Genomic DNA, 13,919 nt, shown 5'->3' with positions numbered 1-13,919 from the left:
CATGGAGGGGGCAGGAGGCGTGGGGCACACTTATTTGGTACAGACCACAGATTTGCAGTGTTTCACGCACTGAATGTTTTCGGGGCTCTGAAATTTTCCAATTGGCCGTCTGTCTGCCTTCCCACCCCTGCCCCAGGATGACAGTCACACACAGAGGTGGTACACCAAGGCCTGGCTGGAAAAGGAACTGTGCAAGGTTTGTTTGTGGCTTTTAATGAAAAGACCTATTCCTAGGCTGATCATGAATATATTTTCTGCACCTGGAGTCCTTGCCCCGCCACCCCTCTCCCCACGCTTTGAGGCGGACTCAGGAACAGCTGCTCCCAGGCCAGTATCAAGCTATTTTGACTTACGTACCCTTGAGAAGCATAGTTGAGGGACAGCAACTTACATTAGTAGCTTCAGGGAGTGATGAAAAACACAGAATTTAAGTGTTGCACTAGGATCTGTCTGCTTCCGTATAAATCACCCACAAGCACCAGTCAGGTTTTTCCTTTCAAAGTCATGAATGTGTATTGAACACAGGTGGGAGATGCCATTTAGCATCATGGGTGTAAGAAGCCATATTTCCAGGAGGGGGAAAAAACAGATCATATACATAAAAGTGAATAATATCCAATCTTAAATTTGGAATTAGTAAAACATTATCAAGTATATCTCAAAAAAAAAAGACAAAATTTAGGACAAAAGGGAGGAAGAAGGGGTCAGCTGTTTGTATAATTAATCATCACTTTTCTAGTGAATCCAATACCATGTTCTTGCTTATGAATTAACTCATTGGCAGGGCAAACTCTTACTTAGTGCTATGATGTCCACCGGTTCTATGTTTGTCTGGAGGGCAATAATAATGAACAAAATAGATAAGGACCCTGCCCTTTGGGTCTCCTTGTGACAAGAGGTACAGACCTTAAAGAGTTAAAGCATAGTTTTTAGTGTATGCATGAAATATGGAAAACAGGGTGGAGTGCGGTGGTGCACACCTGTGACCCCAGCAACTCGGGAGGCTGAGGCAGCAGATTGAAAGTGTGAGGCCAACTGGCAACTTAGACCCTGTTTCAAAATAAAAAGGGTTGGGGATATAGTTCAGGGGTAGAGTGCCCCGGGTCCAATCCCCTGTAGCATAAAAAACAATGAAGGAAAAATAATCATGACTGAGAATCTTAATGGGGCCCTTTGCTTTGGAAGAGGTGCCCAGGAAGCCTCTTAGGAAAGTAAGAGTGAAGCCGGGAAGTCAGATGGGTGGAAGGTGGCCAGATATCGAGTCTCCAGGTAGAGGAAACAGCCTGTGTGCACTGGGTGTGATGTGGAGATGTCGATTAGGTTGCTGTTCCACTTTGGGTGGGGGGTCATTTCAACTGGGTCTCTGTCAATAAGCAGAGCCGTCTTCAGTACCCTGAAGCAAGAGACAATCCTTCCTTCTGACTGCTGGGCCCTCGGACCAACAAACACAGGCCATCTCTTCACGGAAAACACCGTTCAAGGCCTGAACTTGATCTGATGGGAAAGAAGAATCCTGTTCCCTAATACACCAAGTCACCCCATCACGGAGAAAGGAAGGGAGCTCTCCTGACACCTGCAGACCACAGCTTGTGGTAGAGAAGCCATTCAAACAGGGACTAAAAACATCTCATGTCAACCTAGTACCTTGCTTTAGGTTCCAAAGTTCTGGCTTCTCCTTGGCTATCAGGATATTTTTATTATTTCTCCCTTGCACTTGAATGGCATTTATACCCATCTGTAACAGCGTCTCTTGATTTAGTACCCTGATTATGTACCCAAGTGAGAAAGCAGCACGATGCAAAGAGAGAAAAAAGCCACAGAAAGCCTGTGTTCGTCTGCAGGGTTTTCTTGTCTCTGCTCATTCCCCATCTGGCTCAAGTCCTCCACCAATGAAAAAAAAATCAGTAATTTGCATTCTTCATCCTACAAAACCGAGGCACCCCAGGCAGGCTCATTCACGTCCTCCCCATGCATGGAGTCAGCCCGAAACAAATACTCCAAACCTTGAGTCTTTTTCCGTTTAAGCTGCCCAGGGTAAAATGTAATTTCTCCTCCAAGTTTCTCATGCCAACAAAAAAATCTTAATACTCCTCCAAGCGCACCAAGTCTGAGAATTCAGAGCTTCACTGTGACCTAGCTAGTCTCGACAAACCTTAGCAAACTCAGGAGAGAGCAAGAAAAGCACTTCTTGCAGCCAAGTTGTCTGATACCTTGCCATCAGACCTGGGAGGGGATGCCAGGCTGACGGTTTCATCCTCGGTGAGGAGGAGGGATGACACAAAGCCAGCTTCTCGGTCCCTCGACTGCCCACGGCACTTACAGTCTCCACCGCATACTGTGACCCAAGGTCCTTTCAATTCAGCGCTCTGTCCTACCATCTTTTTATACTCCACTGGATTTATTTAAGTCTTGAAGGCTCAAAAAGTTTATAAGCTCCTTGATGAGAGAAACCTCGCCATGCCCTTCTTTCACAAGCTAAGTGTCTGGTGGAAGAGCCTGAATTTAAATAATACCCTCCACACCTAAAGCCTGTTTGGGGACTTAACCCTTCCCGGGAAGGATCCCCTCCTCTATTGCCACAATCAAAGACCTTCTCATCTTCCTTGGTTCCCCGAAGACTCGCAACCACCATGACACCTCTGGTCCAAACGAAAGCTCTCCACCAACTTGAAAACAACCCCATTGCAACGTCACCTACCTCTTCTCCGTTCTTCCAACCCATTCCATTTTGTCATTGGTGGCTTCTGAACAGTTGCCCTCATCTTTCAAGGTTTCTATGCCCCCTGTGCTTCCTGTCATCAGGCATATATGTAGCCCGGATCTCATGGCTTTTTCAAAGCCCGCTATTAGAGCAACCCCACCCCCACGTGGAGGAGGGATGGAGGCCTCGGGGGGCAATGTTCTCAAAATCAGAAACAGCTGAAGTCCATTTAAAACCGTGGACTATGGGGACCCATCCCTAGAATTTCTAATTCAAAGAGCCTGGGGTGAAGCCAGAGACCTTGCACTTCTAACAAGTTCCCAGGTGGGGCTGGAGCTGATGATCCAGGATGATTTGATGATTGTAAGATGGTTCTATTTGATGATTGTAAGATGGTTCTATTGATAGGAATGATACCTGTTTATTCCAAAGAGGTGACAAGTGGCCAAAACACCCCCCCCACCCACACACACTATAAATAAACACACAGAACCTGGAAAACGTCCTGTGATCCTTCCAACTGGACTTTTTATTCACTCTCCCCCTGCTGCTCCGGGTCCTGTTGGGGTCAACTCTGCTCTCCGTCTCCCCTTCTTTTTTCCTTTCTACTAGAGGCTTCTCAGCCCACATACACACACACTGAGTCACTGCTGTCCCTGAAAGACCTTCTCCATTCCCTGGTAGGTTCCCAAAGAGCTGTCACTTGGCTGCCACTCACCAGCAGGTGAAAGTGCAATATAAATTCAACATCCCTCCTATCACTTTATTTATTTATTTATAATTTTTATTGATTTTTTTAAGCAAGCTACATTCTCTTTCAAAGGTCAGCAGCGCAGCTTCCTGCCGTCTAAATCCGGGGACTTTTCCTGAGTCCTCATCCTAACCAACTTCTTAGAATATTCAATACAGTTCACCCAAAGCTCCTTCCATTTTCTTTTTTTTTCTGCAGTTTTGCAGATTAGCATTTTCCCCTGAGAAGCATCTTTCTGAAATGACTGCTCCCCGTTTTCTTTGGTACTTGGGCTTGGATGGAAAACCTCATCCCCAGCTCCAAAAAGGAGCCTGAGCATGGAGCCAAGTCTAGCCAATCAACGCACAGCATCCTCCTAGCCACATCTGGCTGTAGGAACAGGCCTGCCCCCGAGGCAGGCCAACCAGAGGCTTCTCTCCGAGGCTGGCACTTTCAGAACAGTGAGGAGGGGAGCAGGATACCTCTAAGCTCCTTTTCCTCCTCGTAAAGAAAACCAGCTTGAGAGTAAATCTCCAGAGAGAGAGCAAGGCTGGAGACAGAAAGTCAGAGTTCCGATGACAGCGAGCTCCATTACACCCAGTCATGCCAAAAGTTAGGCTTATGCCTGGGAATTTTAGTTACGGTGTGACAGACGAGTTCTCAGGCAGTCCCCAAGACCATCCTGTCTCCTAAGACACACTCACATCTCCTCTCAGTTATTCAATAGGACACCAATCTAGGTGCTGTTGCTGGGAAGGGATTTTGCAGAGAATCATTAATATTCCAAAGCAACTGATCTTAAAAGACAGGAATATGGCTCGGTGGGCCAGGTCTAATCGCTACCTGAGATGAGACTGAAGGTGAGAGGCCATGCTGGGAGTTGGGTAAGCCACAGGGCAAGGAACTAAGGTGGACTCCAGAAGCTGAGTACAACCGCTAGCTCCAGCCAGCAGCAAAACCAGGCTCTACCCAGCAACTACAGATAATTAAATTCTAATTAAGAATTAAAAGAACCACCTGAGCTCACAAAAGGCCCACGAGTTCCAGATGAGCATGCAGCCCAGACAACACTACGGTTTCAGGCCTACGAAACCCAGAACAGAGAAACCAACTAAGCTGAAACTGTGACATAATAAATGGGTGTCGTTTTAAGTCACTATTTATGTAGCAATGGAAACTTTATTACGATACATTCCAATCTTTTTTTGTTTTGTTTGAATCACTTTAAGTTTCATCTGTCATTTGCAACCAAAATACACTAATGCTTTTGATTCCTCTTAGCTGCTGGCATTCCAGAGCTATTTACTTCTGATTGCTGCTCCTCTTCCTCAGGCTTTTGCCCTAAGGTATGTATCCCCGCCCCCAGCTACAGGCAAGGCTCCCTTCTCTTTCTATACTGATTTCCTTCTACAGCATATAGTTCTTAAATCCGTATCCTGCATCTTGACATCTCCCCCAAAAGGCTGTTGGATTTACGCAGTGTAAATTCATTATGTGTGTTTCAAAACTTCCCATCTTTTTTCCATCAAAACCAGTTCCTTGTTAATTTCCAACTCCTGCTAATAGCATGGCTGTCTCCTCTTTCTCCCACAGTCCGTCAGCTGTCAAGTGCTATTAATTCTGCGCCCACTCTGTTCCCACGGCCGCCATGCTAGTTCCGACTCCGTTCCCCTCACAGCAGCCTGCAAATTGGTCTTCCTGCCTTCAGTATTCTCTCTCCAAGCCATTTGAGTCATCCCTGTTGGTTTCAAACTTCCTAAAGTAGAGATTATATAATAACAACTGCTCCGTGTCCTCTCTTCATTGTTGTCCTACGGCTCACTGGAAATCTTCCAAACTCCGTATCTGATGTTTGAGGCCTTTGGATCTGGCCCCAACCTCCTGGTCCAAGTGCATTTCCTCCTTCTCCCCTCGTGCAGGCTGAGCCAACCACACAGCCCTTCTCACTTCCTCTGAGAGCCCACATTTCTAAAATGTCACAATTCAAGCCATCCCTCCCAAGATGCTCGACTCCCACTTTCCCATGACTCTTTCCTAGACCACCACTGCCTCTACCATGACGCTTCTTTGGCATGTGAATCCCCAGAGTTTTCATTCCTTTTCCAAAGGGAGTTCATCATCTTGCTCCTTCTCTTGGAGGTAGGTGTCATCTCCCCATTCAAACTCTAGTAAATTCCATGAAGGCAGAGTGCATGGCTGTCTCGTGTGGGTGGGTGGGCGTCTCCAAGTGCTTCTGCAACTGGTAACCCCTGATCAATTCCTAGTTGTGGAATTTTACTTTTGCTTTGACATGTCCTTAGTTCCCACCACCCCGCCCCACCCCATGGTTATCAAATGTATGAATTCCCTTTTTGGTGACTTGAAGAAAAGTCATTACATAAGCCGATAAGGAACTTGCTCAGTCAATCAAGGAAATGTTCTGGAGGAGCCTCTTGCTCTAACTCAGGATGAAAGATGACTCTGGGTGTTTTCTTTCAGATGAAGAAAGGGAAGCAGCCTGGCTGAGGGAAACTGCAGAGTTCTGGAGGCTTCCTGGGGGGGGCACTCAGCCCAGCAGGCTGCTGTCCCTCACCCTGCTCACAGAGGAACATCAGCGGTTGTGCCACTAGGCCAGAAGCTCTTCTGTCCTGGCAAAGACATTTTGCAGTGCAGAGAGTTCTGAGTCAAGTCAGATCTCAGGAAGAACTGGAGGGAGGTCAAGGGCAGGAGGAAGGCCAATACTAAGTGTCTTCTGAACAATCAGGTTTATTCACCAGCTCAGGTGCTCCTCATTCAATCAACAGCCAACAACCCAGGTGAATTATCCATGGTGGTCCAACTTCTTCCAAACTGGCAATTTGTGGCTATCTAGGATATACTTGGGACCCATTAACTGGTTTGTGTTCAGGATATTAAAAAAACTACAATTAATATCTGCCCAAAGAACACATAATCACATAATCAGAGAGATAAATATGTTAAGAAAATTCCTAAGATCAAACATTTTTTAACAAATTTTACTTCAGAAGTGAATAGCCTCATCTCTGTTATACTCCTCAATCATTCATTCTTGTGTGTGTGTGTGTGTGTGTGTGTGTGTGTGTGTGTGTGGTGCTGGGGATTGACCCAGGGCCTTGTGCATGTGAGACAATGGAATGTAACTCAGCATTAAAAGAGAATAAAATCATGGCATTTGAAGGTAAATGGATGGAGCGGAGAATATCATGCTAAGTGAAGTTAGCCAATCCCAAAAAACCAAAGGCCGAATGTTCTCTCTGATAAGTGGATGCTGATCCATATTGGGGAGGGGGACATGGCTAAAAAGGAGGAACTTTGATGGGGCAAAGGGGAGGGAGGGGTGGGAAAGGGGGCATGGGGGCAGGAAACATGGTGGAATGAGATGGACATCATCACCCTAGGTACATGTATGACTGCACTTATGGTGCGATGCTACATTTTGTGCAATCAGAGAAATGAAAAGTTGAGCTGCAGTTGTGTACAATGAATCAAAACGCATTCTGCTGTCCTATATACCCAAGTAAAATAAATTTTAGAAAATTTTAATTCATGTTGATCCATGCCACAGCTTCCTATTATTAGCACTGCTTATTACATAAAGGTGAGGCTTTATCCACGCAGACCCACACTCTGCAGGTGTGCGTATCTGTATGCAGGGTATGTCTCCTTATTGGTCTAGCTCAAGGTTTGCTATAAAATATGATTATACACCCAGAGAGAAGCATATCTGCATATCAAGAATAACATGCAAGTTGCATAGACAGGTGTGGGATAGCGAACCTGCACTGAATACTTGACAGATGACGTCTCCGGGGAAGTATCTTAAGGACAAGAAGGATGTGCTGACAATGGATTCTGGCCTTGTTGGTTTAACTCTCCCTGGGTCCACAGGGATCGTTAAAACCCCACAGTGTGGCCCAGGAATTGAAGAAATCTGATCCAGAAGCCTGGGGGCACACTGTGGCCACATATACCCTTTCTGGTTGCCATGAATCATCACACACATCTGCCTGAAAAGGTCACCGTCGAGTGTGGCGACTGCAGACACGCTTGGTAGAAATGGGGAAGGCAGGACAGAGCCTGTGTTTCCAGCTTTGGTAATTTCTCAAGCGTTTCTAAGGCGTCGGCGGTGTAAGGTCTGTAAGGACTGGACTCCTTGCCCATGAGTGTCTTTCATTTTCTGCTCTATTTTCATGTTTTTTTTTGTGTGTGTGTATGTGTGTGTGTGTGTTGTTGTTGTTGTTGTTGTTGTTGTTTTTACATAGTGAAACTAGTAAAAATTTTACGAAAAAAAATAATGAAATATTTCCCTCTCATTCTCTTTTTGCCCTAATGTTAGGAGTATTTTATTTGGCCCTGATGTCAGGAGTTATTATTGGGCCCGACTTCACCAAGTACCAACTAGGGAATCAGGAGAAAATGGCAAGAGAGAATCCACACAGGCCCCTCCCTCTGTGCCTTTGAACAGACATAAGCAATAATGCACCGAAGGCATGAAAAACACCACAGTGGAACTACCCTGTCGAAGCCACAACTTCCTTCTTTCTATATAATATTACTGTGCAAGAGGCTGGCTGCGAGGAAGATCTCAAATCATGCTTTCAAAGTTAACAGCACTGTCACCTGACGAAAGGTCATTCAAAGACTGGAAACTTACAGAATCCTTCTCTAAAACTAGAAATCATCGGTAGTTTTAACTATTGCATAATGTTTTGGCCTTTAGGACTTTCCAGAACAATATTGTCACCTGTTTATAATCTTTTTTTTTTTTTTTTTGTCTACTTGTTTTCTTAAAAGCCAACGTATCCACCATTCCACGCGTTAACCTCCTTGTCCATCCATTCTGGGTAGCTACCTCCTGGCTTAAATATTACAGCTTTTCTGAGGCGATGCATACAAGAGTATTGCCAGACAAAGGCACAATTCAAAACTTCTCTCCTTTTAGAGGGGGCTTAAGAAAATGAATCTAGCTTAAAACCAAGACCTCCATGGTGTCTCTGCTATGAAAACCAATAACAGGAATGCCACTTGGCATGAAATCTGGGGATTACCTGTTGAAACACCAAAGGCAGGTATTCTTTGATGTGGATTATTTGGTGCCGGTAAGTGTTAAGAAATGCAATTATCCTTTCTTTCTATGAAGTGGAGTGGAAGATCTGATACCACATTTAGAGCAAAGATCTACTGTGTGGAGGACTGGGGGGACAAACAGGGGAGGGCCCTGCTTTGGAGGGGGTTGTGCCACTTGCTACAATGTTTTAAGCTCAAATAAAAAGAAAGATCAAGTCGAAGTTTCTGTGTATAGGACCCGGCAAGATGCAGCTTCAGTTTGTCTTCACAGTCCAGAAACTCAGTTAAAATATGTGATAATCACATTTTGTTAAAAAAAAGGGGATTTTTTTTTTAATACACGGCACATTCTACAGGTTTCCTTCAATTCTTTGAAAAAAATGTACATTAAACTCTTTAAAATAAGCAACATCTGTTTGCCACCCAGCTCTAGAGCACACATTCCCAATTTACAGCACACCCAGATTGTATTAGGAAAAAGAACTATGGGGGTCCCCCTCCTCCACCTTCCGGATTTAGGGGCTTATCCTAAATCACTGCTAAGGGGATTCTCACATTTACAACTCCTAACACATCAAAAAGGGAGAAAATCTTTTGCTCCTTAATTGTTTTGTCGAATAAGCTCTCAAAAGTTCATTTTTGTTACCTTTTTCAGGCAAAATAAGAGGCCTTTTACAAAAATTCTATTGCTAAAACAATGGAATTCTCCCGGGAATGACTTCGTTATGGAAATTAAGTGACAGCTTCTTTTATCCAGCCAGGCAGAAAGTGTGCATTTATAAAAGGCATTCAGAGCACTCAAGTGTTGTGTGTGGGAGGACAGAAAATGCTATTTTTAATTCAGATTGCAGCATTCCTCTCATGCAGGTCTTTCAGTATAATCATAATCATAATAAGACGGATCTAAAAAGAAAGAAAAAAAAAGAGATTCCCATTCCTGCTGACCCCAGCAGAAAAAGAAAGGGGAAAAAAAATAAAACAGAAGAAAGAGGAAAGTAGAAATCAGAAGAATGATGAATCCAGCTTCCTGCTGCCCTTCCACCACTCTGTGGGCTCCAAGATCCACCTTCATGGGGATCAGAGCTGCACCCATTACCCAGAGTGCAAGGCGCTCCAACACTGCTAGTAACAGTGTTTAAGTCGTCTTCTGGCACCAGAACCTGTGACTTCACTCTGTGTGCCCGAGTTGCCTGTGCCTGGTGGGACGTGGTGTGCAAGTCCTCCATCTGTTTCAAAGACTCAAACATTCCTGGGTGATTGCGCCATGGGGAAGCCCAATGGGTGAAAGGGCCACCCTCGAAACCCAGCCTCTAGTTTCAATAACTGGAAAGCCCTCTGGTGAGCCGGAAGCTCCTGAGCTGGTGTTTGGGCAAACAGAGCTTTACAGATCAGGTGTGGAAATGGGTGAGAATGGAAGTGCTGGTAAGGACGCGAGGACCAGCGTCGATGGCCCTGTGCAAAAAAAAGTTTGATATCGCAAGGAAAACAGTGGTACACGAGGGAGGTGGAATTGCAAAGGGAAGCTGATGCTGCAAGATGCTCTCGCTGTGGCTAAATGACTAGCCTAAGGCCACACGTGTAGCATTAGAGAAGAGATGAAGAATCAGAGGTATTTTTGACACTTAGCCAGTTTTCAAATGTACCACTCAGCAGCAATGTTGTGTGACCATCACCATTATCTAATTCCCAATGGTCTGCATCATGCCCCCAAGCAACGCCAAACCCACTCAACAGTCACTCTCCAGTCCCTCTCCTCCTAGACCCTGGCGATGACCAATCTGCTTTCTGCTATTATAGATTTGGCTGTTCTCATACTTCATACAGACAGAATCATGCACCATCTGGATTCTGTCACTGGTTTCTTTCTCTTGGCATTATGTTTTCAAGGCTCTCATACTGCTGCATGTCATGGTGTCTCTTTCCTATTTTGGCTAAATAATACTCCACTGTGTGTGCATGCCACATGCTGTTCCCCATTCATTGGTTGACACACATTGGGTTGGTTCTACTTTGTGGCCATTATGAATAATGCTGCTATGTACATTCATATGCAGGTTTTTGTTTGGAAGCTGTGTTCAGTTCTTTTGGATCCATACCTAAAAGTGGAATGGCTGGATCACTGGCACTTCCACATTTAACCATTTGAGGAACTGCCAAACTGTTTTCCATGGTGGCTGTGTGATATCACATTCCCACCATCAAGGTGGGAATATTCCAATTTCTCCAAATCCTTGTCAGCACTTGCTGCTTTCTATCTCTCCTTTCTTTTACGTAATGGGTATGAGTCCACTCACTGTGGTTCTGAATTGCATTTCCCTAGACATTAATGACATTGAGCATCTTTTCATGAACCTCGTGGCCATCTCTGTGTCTTCTTTGCAGAAGTGTCTATTCAAGGCCTTTTGCCCATTGTTCAATTGAGTTTTTTATGTTTTTGTTTTGAGTAGAAGTTCTTCATGTATTCTGAACCCTTTTCAGAAACATGATTTGTAAATATTTTCTCCCATTTGGGGGGTTGTCTTCTGACTTCCTAATTTTTTTGATTCATGATTTTGGAAGTCCAATTTATCTATTTTTTTTCTTTTGCTGCTTATACTTCTGGTATCCACATCTAAGAATCCATTGCCAAATCCAAGGTCATGAATATTTATTCCAAAATTTTCTTCTAAGAGCTTTTATAATTTTAGGTCTTTCAGTTAGTTTATTGATATGTTTTAATTTTTTTGTATGTGGTGTGAAGTAAGGGTCTAACTTTCTTTTTTTTTTTTTTTTTTTTTGGCATTGGGGGTGGTGGTTACCGGGGATTGAACTCAGGCCTCATGAATGCTAAGCAAGCATTCTACCACTGAGCTACATTTCAGCCTGGGTCTAACTTTCTTTTTGCATATATACTGTGTATCTTTTCCAGTTGCTCCAATATAATTTGTTGAGAAGAGTTAAGAGAGATTTTGAATATGGAGTGATTTTAGTCCTTTTTCTTTAAAGAATGAACACATTAATTCTTTAAAATATTAATGAATATTTTAAATATTAATAAGCATGTGTATGTATATAGGTGTGTACATAACAAATTAATTTCTATATATTTATTATGTATACATGACAAATTAACTTCAACTAGTTAGCTTCTGGTTGTAGCCGACTGACTCTATTCAGCAAAGAGTAACTATCTAAAGGCTTTTTCCTTATCCCACATTTGGAAGATGTAGCAGGTTTTCAAGAACCATGACCCATCAGAACCATAATCCCGAGCTTTTCACAGAAGCCAACCAACAGTTGGATGGTGCTGCTGTGAGGACTAACTGCCAGACACAGTAGCTTGAAATTACTGGATTTTCTATTCTTAAAGTTCCTTTTGCTTCCCTGTGTTTGTTCCCCTCTAATGAACTGCCCCTGTCCTCAGAATCCACAGACTTCTGCATTCTTTATCAGCCGCACACACACCCATTAATATTGGCTCAACTAAGAGGACTTAATTATCTCACTTATGATCAACAGAAATAATTTGCTTTTAGTATGATGGTTAAGTCTCTGTTTAAGTGAGAAAGAATGAAATATTGGCTGCAGAGGCCCAGGTTTTGTCTGTTTAGCCAGAACAAGGACTGGAGATGTTCAAATTCCCCTAAAGCATCGATTCTCAAACTTGGCTGCACACTGTGATTCCCTGGGGAGCTTTATAAAATCCTGGTGCTTGGGTTCCACCCACAGAGATCCTCACTTAATTGGTCTGGGGTGCAGCCCAGGCAATGGGATTTTGGAAGCTCCCCAGAGGAGCTAATGTGCCTCCACGGAGTGGAGTTGCTGTCTTAATGTCAGTCATCAGAGGCTGTGGCTTCTCCCTTTCACAAAAGCATCACTTTCTTGTCACCTAACACCACTAGCAGGCAGTTAGAGATGTACATTCCTTGGGTTTTAAAAGTCTTATAATTTCAGATTAAAACCAACAAAACTTGCATTTCCTGTATCGCTTCTCATTTCACTTGCCCAACAGCCCTGTGAAACTAGGTTTATTATTCCCCCATGGCAGATGAGGTAACAAACTCTGAGAGACTGGTTAAGCAAGAGCACCAGATCACAAAACTTGAAACTGGCAGAAAACGGATTGAATAAAACTCTTCCAACCCCAAAGCCTGTATCATTTCTGTGGTTTCTCTCCATAATTTCAAAAAGGCCAAACCTTCTCAGCAGGGTCATACAACTTGGTGCCAAGACCTACAAAGAAAGCAGCCACTCCCCATCTTCCAGGGAGCATCTTGTGGAATGGGGCCTAGGGGCAAACAGACGCTCCTCAGCTTACAGTGGGGTCACGTCCCAATACCACCACTGTCAAACAAGTAAAAAAATATGTCAAAAAGCATCTAACGTCCCCAACCCCTCCTAGCTCAGCAATGTGGCACACTGCAGAGTGGGGTGGATGGGGCTGTGCTCACAGCAGTACCCAGCATCGAGACGGAGGTGGAAGTGCATGCTGCGAGCCTGGGAGAAGATCTCAATTCACGGGGCCAGGGATGTTTCCTATGGAATGTGCAACACCATCACGACATTGTGAAGTCCAAAAATCCTCCGGGGAACCTCCAATTTGGAGAACAGGTATATAGTCCTGGAAGAGAATAGTGGGCACCCCCCTCAACATTTGCTTTTCTTTCTCTCTGGTGTGTGTGTGTGTGTGTGTGTGTGTGTGTGTGTGTGAGTGAACACAAGGGAAGTGGACTTTTAAGCATTTATCTGAATTTGGGAAAACAGGGCATGACTCCCGGAATGTACCTGGGTCAAGTTTTCAGAGACAGGCAGGAAGCAGTAACTCCTTCTAGTCTGTGATAAGACTGGCAGGAGGTCATAAGATATCTTTATTGTGGTATAAAATTAACAAATGCCAAGGACCCATTTATTTATGAATCACTCTGGTGCCTCGAGAGGATTACAAAGCTCAATCAGCAGAAAATGGTACAAGATCAAAGGAAATGAATCAAAAGTCCTTAATACTTGACTACTCAGGACTCGTAATAGAGAAGGCACCGCTTCCACCAATACCATCCCGTCTGCCAAAGCAGGGGGCATACTCCTTTAAGCAACAGTAGAATAGAGTCAGAATTGACAAAAAAAGGTGCTGGGGTTGTGGCTCAGTGGTAGAGTGCTTATCTAGCATGTGTGAGGAACTGGGTTCAATTCTCAACACTGCATCCAAATAAATAAAATAAAGGTCCATTCACAACTAAAAAGTATATATACATAAAAAAAGAATTGACAAAACGAATCAGTAATGGTGGAGATGTCAGGAAGCAGAGTTTAGTTGCTTTTTCCTCTTTCAAACTGGTGAACTCAAATGTATAGTGTTGCACAAATATATGTGTGTACATGCATCTGTGTGCGCGCGCGCGCACACACACACACACACACACACACACACACACACACACACAC

The 13,919-nt window shown here is 44.0% G+C and overlaps 1 protein-coding gene across 11 annotated transcripts in view; it reads right to left on the bottom strand.

Moving 5' to 3' along the window:
- The window catches only part of ATXN1 (ataxin 1), a 385,115-nt gene that overhangs the window by 150,734 nt on the left and 220,462 nt on the right, over positions 1 to 13,919 (bottom strand). The gene's annotated exons all lie outside the window — the stretch shown is intronic.

The sequence above is a fragment of the Spermophilus citellus genome (assembly GCF_964194105.1).
Source record: "Spermophilus citellus genome assembly, chromosome: 5".
NCBI classification, from domain to species: domain Eukaryota; kingdom Metazoa; phylum Chordata; class Mammalia; order Rodentia; family Sciuridae; genus Spermophilus; species Spermophilus citellus.
Note: the sequence above shows the minus strand (reverse complement) of the source record. Positions and strands in the feature narration are given on the sequence as shown.